The following is a 5899-nucleotide window of genomic DNA, read 5'->3' as shown; positions in this document are numbered from 1 at the left end:
AAAATATCAAAGCATTACATGATGATCATTACACACTCTTATGAATTATGTTTGAATAATCCTGGTCAAATCACACTTGCTAAAGAGATTAGTTGAAGAGATCACCGTTGCCCAGGGGACACCCATTTGGGGACTCGTTCATGTTTCTGGTCTCAAATGCAGGCTTGCTAACCTCCAATCCAGTGTCCTAACCATAGAACCACTGTTTTGCAAGAAATCCTGGTGAATTGCAAATGACTGGAGGAAATCTACTGTTATTCCTATCTTCAAAAAAGAAGAAAAGAAAAATGCAAGAAATATAAACCAGTTACTCTGACTTCCATTCTCTGGAAATTTTTAGACTACATACTGTGAGCATAAAGAGATTTATTATTCAACATAACTAAAAGAAACCTAACTTGTCTTATTTATTTTTTTCAGACAGTAGACTGTAAGAATTTTGTAAAGATAATATATCTTGATATTTGTACAAAGCAGCTGACAGAGTATTTCATTCTGACTTACTAATGTATAGGCTGCATAGAGAATAATTGGCTGCACTGCCAACTTGAAAATTATCCATCACTCATCAAAGTTGAGTGAAACATTGAGCAGGAACATACAAGATTTAATTGGGACCAGTGGTGGGTTATTACCGGTTCTCCCCGGTTCTTGCGAACTGGTAGTGGAAATTTTGAGTAGTTCGGAGAACTGGTAAATACCACCTCTGCCTGGCCCTACTCCCAATCTATTCGGTGATCCCAGCTGATCAGCTAGAAGGAAAAAATCAGGGTTCACTTGACAAAGAAGAGGGGGAAAAAACAAGACACCGTCGCTTTAAATTGAGAAGCCTCCCAACTGATTGGCTAGAAGGAAAAAATCAGGACTCGCTTCTCAGCTAGGAGATCACTTGGCAAAGAAGAAGGGGGGGGGAGATGCCCTAGCTTTAAATTGACAAGCCAAGAAGCAGCTGCTGGAAGGAGGTTTTTGCTTGCAGTAGCGAAGTGACATTCAGCAGTTAGTTTCTGGGTCAGCTGAACAACAAACTGTATAAGAGGAGGCATTCTTATATGGTTCTATGTTTTTGAAGTTTTGGGGTTTGTGCAACATGGGCTTTGTGTTTCTAAAAAGGTTTGGGCAATTTCCATTGTGAAATATCCTGTCTTGAATAAGTTTTCTGCTTGCTTGTAAATGGAGTCAAACTTCTGGCTTCCACTTTCTATTATCTCTAAGCACTGGTAGCTGTTTTCTTTTTACAAAGTTTTCTTTATGGAGCTGGCAGGAATATGGAATGAGTATCAGGCAGGTTCCTTGTTAGTAGATTGATTTTTCCTTGCTGTTCCTTGCTTTTCTGGGAGCCTTTTCTTATGAGAGTAATATTTTATTTGAGGAAATGAAGAAGGGGGAGTTTGATTCCTTCCCAGAGCAGGTTAGTGGGGGGTGGGGAAGAAATGGGGATTTTGAAGTAACCTTCCCCTGGAGTGGGGAGGGAATGGAGATTTTGCAGTAACCTTTCCCTGTCACGCCTGCTATGCCACACCCAAAGCGACACCCACAGAATCAGTAGTAAAAAATGTTGAAATCCAGCACTGCATAAGTCCATCTTAATACCATCTATTCCTGGTATGTGATGTTTTGTATACATACAGAGAAAGAAGCACTTTTGTAATCTTTGACTTTTAGGATTGCTATTAAACATCAGCCATAATACTAATGACTGTTTTGAACAATAGGCAGGTTGTATTACATGAATGACTATTGTATATGTGAAATTATGACTGAAATATTTCTGCACCTATATTGGTTCACACTGTCAGGAAGTTTCTCCTTAGTTTTAGGTTTCTTCTCTCTTTGTTCAGTTTCCATCCATTGCTTCTTGTTTTGCCTTCTGGTGCTTTGGAAAATACATTGCCTCCCCCTTATTTCTGGCAGCCCCTTAAAAGCCTGTTGCCTATCACACTCTTGGGCAAAGCCTGTACTACAGATCCTGTAGTACAGTGGTCTAACATCTGCTGCTTGCAATTACTGCAAGTTCAGTTGTTAATAACAACTGTTATTAACATCTGCTGCTTGCAATTACTGCAAGTTCAGACTCAAGGTTGACTCAGCCTTCCATCCTTTCTAAGGTAGGTGAAATGAGGATCCAGATTGTGGGGGCAATAAGCTGACTTTGTATAAATATACAAAAGTATGAAGGCTATTGCTTAACGCATTGTAAGCCATCCTGAGTCTCCGGAGAAGGGCGGCATATAAATTAAAGCAAAAAAAAAAAAAGCATGTGAGCCATTTCCTCCTTTCAGTGGTCCATGAAAGTGCATCTATAGTATGTAGATAATAAAGTTGAAAAAAGGTGAACAACATTTTTACAGAACTATAGATACATTGAGGCTGGGTGTGACAAGGAATGACTGGGAGGGGAGGGGCCAGGCGAGGCACCCCTTGACATGAGTGACATTGAGTTGGCCACGCCTACCCATTCACATGACCATCAAGCCACACCCATTGTCACATGACCATCAAGCAATGTCCACAAAATAAGCCATGGCCACAGAACCGGTAGTAAAAAAATTGAGAACCCACCCCTGATTGGGACTCCTGTACTTTTCATTGTATTAATGACTTAGATCAGGGGTGTCAAACTCAATTTCATTGAGGGCCGCATCAGGGTTGTGTCTGACCTTGGGGGGCCAGGGGAGGGCATGGCCGTGGGGGCATGGCCAGCTCAACATCACTTGTGTCAGGAAGCGTCTGTGATGACCTGAGCACTCTGCCAGCCAAAATGGGCCCTCGCAAGCTGAGTCTGTTTTCAGCTGCAATGGCCTCCTGCAACCCTCTGGCAGTGAAAATGGAGCCTGGGAGATTGCGCGCAGTCCTCCCAAGCTCCATTTTCACTGCCAGAGGCACTGTGGGCGGTCCTTCACTGTTTCTAACGTGGTCCCATAGGCCAGATCTAAGAACCCTGTGGGCCAGATCCAACCCCTGGGCCTTGAGCTTGACACCACTGACTTAGATGAAGAGTGCTTGTCAAATTTACAAATAACCCAAACTGGGTAGGATAATAATACCTAGAAGAAATAAACAAATTTCACAACAATAGGGTATAGAAATAGCTGAAAATGAAATTTAGTAGATATTAATAAAAATGTATGCAATTAAGAAACAATTTACAATCACAGCATACCTAGCATAGTAATAGTAATTAATTCTAAAAATGGGGTGGGCAAATTGCACTTGGTTTCAAACTGACTCTAAGACAAGTTACTGTGTCTTAGGAAGTAACATGCAGCAGAGAGAAAGAAGAGCTGCTTAACTCATTCTTTGCATTGGTCCTCACGCAAAAAGAAACTATAGCCCAACCTACCAAAAAATATAACTGTAAAAGACAGACTAGAAATAAAAGTCAAAATAAGCAAAAAAAAAAAAAGAGTAAAGAACACCTGTCTGATCTTGATGAATACAAATCACTGGGACCTGACGGATTACATCCCAGAGTTCTAAAGGATCTGGCAGATGTCATCTCAGACCACTGTACCAAGGGTGGGTTCTACTTACCTTTACTACTGGTTTGCAGTGGGAGCATGCACATGTGCTTCTGTGTATGCGCAGATCACCCATGATGATGTCGTGACAGGTGGGCAGAGCCTCTCGCCGGTTTTACTACCGGTTCTATAGAACTGGACAGAACCAATTAATATACTCATTTGGCCATTTATGCCATGTTCTCCATATAGAAAGGTAATGGTAGGATTTGATGGGGCAAGCAGAATCTCAGATATATCCCTTGATATTGCATAAACCTGGAGATTAATGACTTCCACTTATGACTGTATGACTGTAATTTTGTTTCTTGTATCCTTACAATTTATATTGATATTGTTTCTTGATTGCTTATTTGTACCCTATGACTATCATTAAGTGTTGTACCTTATGATTCTTGATGAACATATCTTTTCTTTTATGTACACCGAGAGCATATGCACCAAGACAAATTCCTTGTGTGTCCAATCACACTTGGCCAATAAAAAATTCTATTCTGTTCTGTTCTGTTCTGTTCTGTTCTGTTCTATTCTAGATATTTGGAACTTGCCCTGCCACACCATGTTGTCCTAATACATTATAGATAATGTAAAAGTATGTATTGGGATCTAGAAAATGTTTCATGCTTCATGCTGATTACAGAAACAGTGGTTCAGAGGCCAATTCTTCAAGCCATGCCTAAACTGTCCTGGCAAGATATAGCCTTGGGAAAAGGGATTAACATAATTTAGTGCTGCACAAAAAAAATCAGTAAAATGGAATGCTATTTTATTCAAAGTGCAGAACTAAGCATAGGAAAGAATACTGACTTTCTGTAGTCCATCACAATTTTCTGCAATGGAATATAAAATTATATGTTGTTGTGGGTGCCACAGTTGTCAAAGCTAACATGATTCCAATATGTGTGGTGGTTATTTAAACTTTAGATTTATTTCTAAACTTTAATGTGAAAACTTTATCAATGGATATGTCAGATTGATTTAAGGAGGAGCTACCAGTACTGGAAGCTCAATAAGCTATGAAATTAAGGTTTCCCAGGCTGATAACAAGGATGTTTCACTACTGTTGATTGAACTACTATAATATCAGGTGATCATTTTCAAACTAGTTATTTCACTACAAATTAACTTATACTGGTTCGCTTTCAGGAACTTCTAAAATACATATGCAGTAGTTACGGTTAGAAGGAAAAAATTTTCATCCTTCAAACGTATCATTAATATTGTACATTTAATCTCTCTGTGGTGAAATTCTTTGACGCAAGGAATAAAAATGGTGATTTCCAAATGTTGTGGAAGAAGAACACATGAATATTTCATCCTACCAAATAAATAATCTCCCCATTAAATAAAGACTATCAGAAAGAAGATCAAAGTAATAGAAAGGCCACACCTAAACATTGACTAAGAAATCAGCACCAAGACACATATTCCTTTTTCAACATTGTGTAACCTATGTTGGTGTTCACATCCAGTAACTGTTGGTCAGTGTTGGGTAAGTGATCACAGGCAACTAAGTTAGATTCACCTGAGCAGACCAACTTGCCTGTGAAGATGCCACCCATAGCCATTTTCAACTTCTGAAGATGGTAGTCACAGTTGCCATAGAAATGTCAGGACATTTGTTGTCTAGACCACAGTCGCTAAACCCTGAAATTCAACACTGCTTCTTTTCTGTAACCTAAATCCATACGGTACTCATTGCAATAAGGCTACAAACTCTGAATCGGTGAAGATAGTGCCTTATTCATTATAAGTTGCTACAGGAGTTTAACACCATCTGGAGCTCTGAATTTTTGGGTTGGTCCCTGCAGAATAGGTTTTTATTCCTGCTAGAATTAGTCAGATCTTTTTGCTGTTTTCTTTCTGGAGCTGTGTGATTGGTTTGTGATACCACTGACCCACCTGATACTTTCTAAAGGTATTTCATTAGCAGTCTCCTTTCCTTTTCTTCTCATTTCCCCTTTTGCCCCAACAGAGAGACAAAGCAAATGGAACTGGATATGCCTGGGAAATTGTCATATGAGCAGGCAGAACCACTTTTCATATTACTTGGGCCAATGTGGCCTAAACTGTGCTCTTTATAAGGCAGATGTGAAGCTTCAAAAGTAGGGAAGCCTTGGAAGTTTGATGATAAGTCATGTTTTGAGATTGCCTATAACCATTGATGTCAGATTATAGGAGTATGAATATGACTAAACTGTAGATCCTAGCTAAGGAAGTTTAGAGTTTTCTGTGATTTTTTTTCTCTTTCTGTCATATCCTTCTAAAGGATCCAGTTTTGTATGGATAATTTTGTGTAGGATGGGAAAAAAGTGGGAAGCAGAACTAAAGAATCTGCTGCTGTGTTATTCTTTCTTTCTAATAAGATTGTAATCTTAGAC

Source organism: Pantherophis guttatus, chromosome 3, assembly GCF_059756535.1.
Source record: "Pantherophis guttatus breed Tessera chromosome 3, ASM5975653v1, whole genome shotgun sequence".
In the NCBI taxonomy this organism is placed as follows: Eukaryota; Metazoa; Chordata; class Lepidosauria; order Squamata; family Colubridae; genus Pantherophis; species Pantherophis guttatus.
This window is presented reverse-complemented; position numbering follows the sequence as displayed.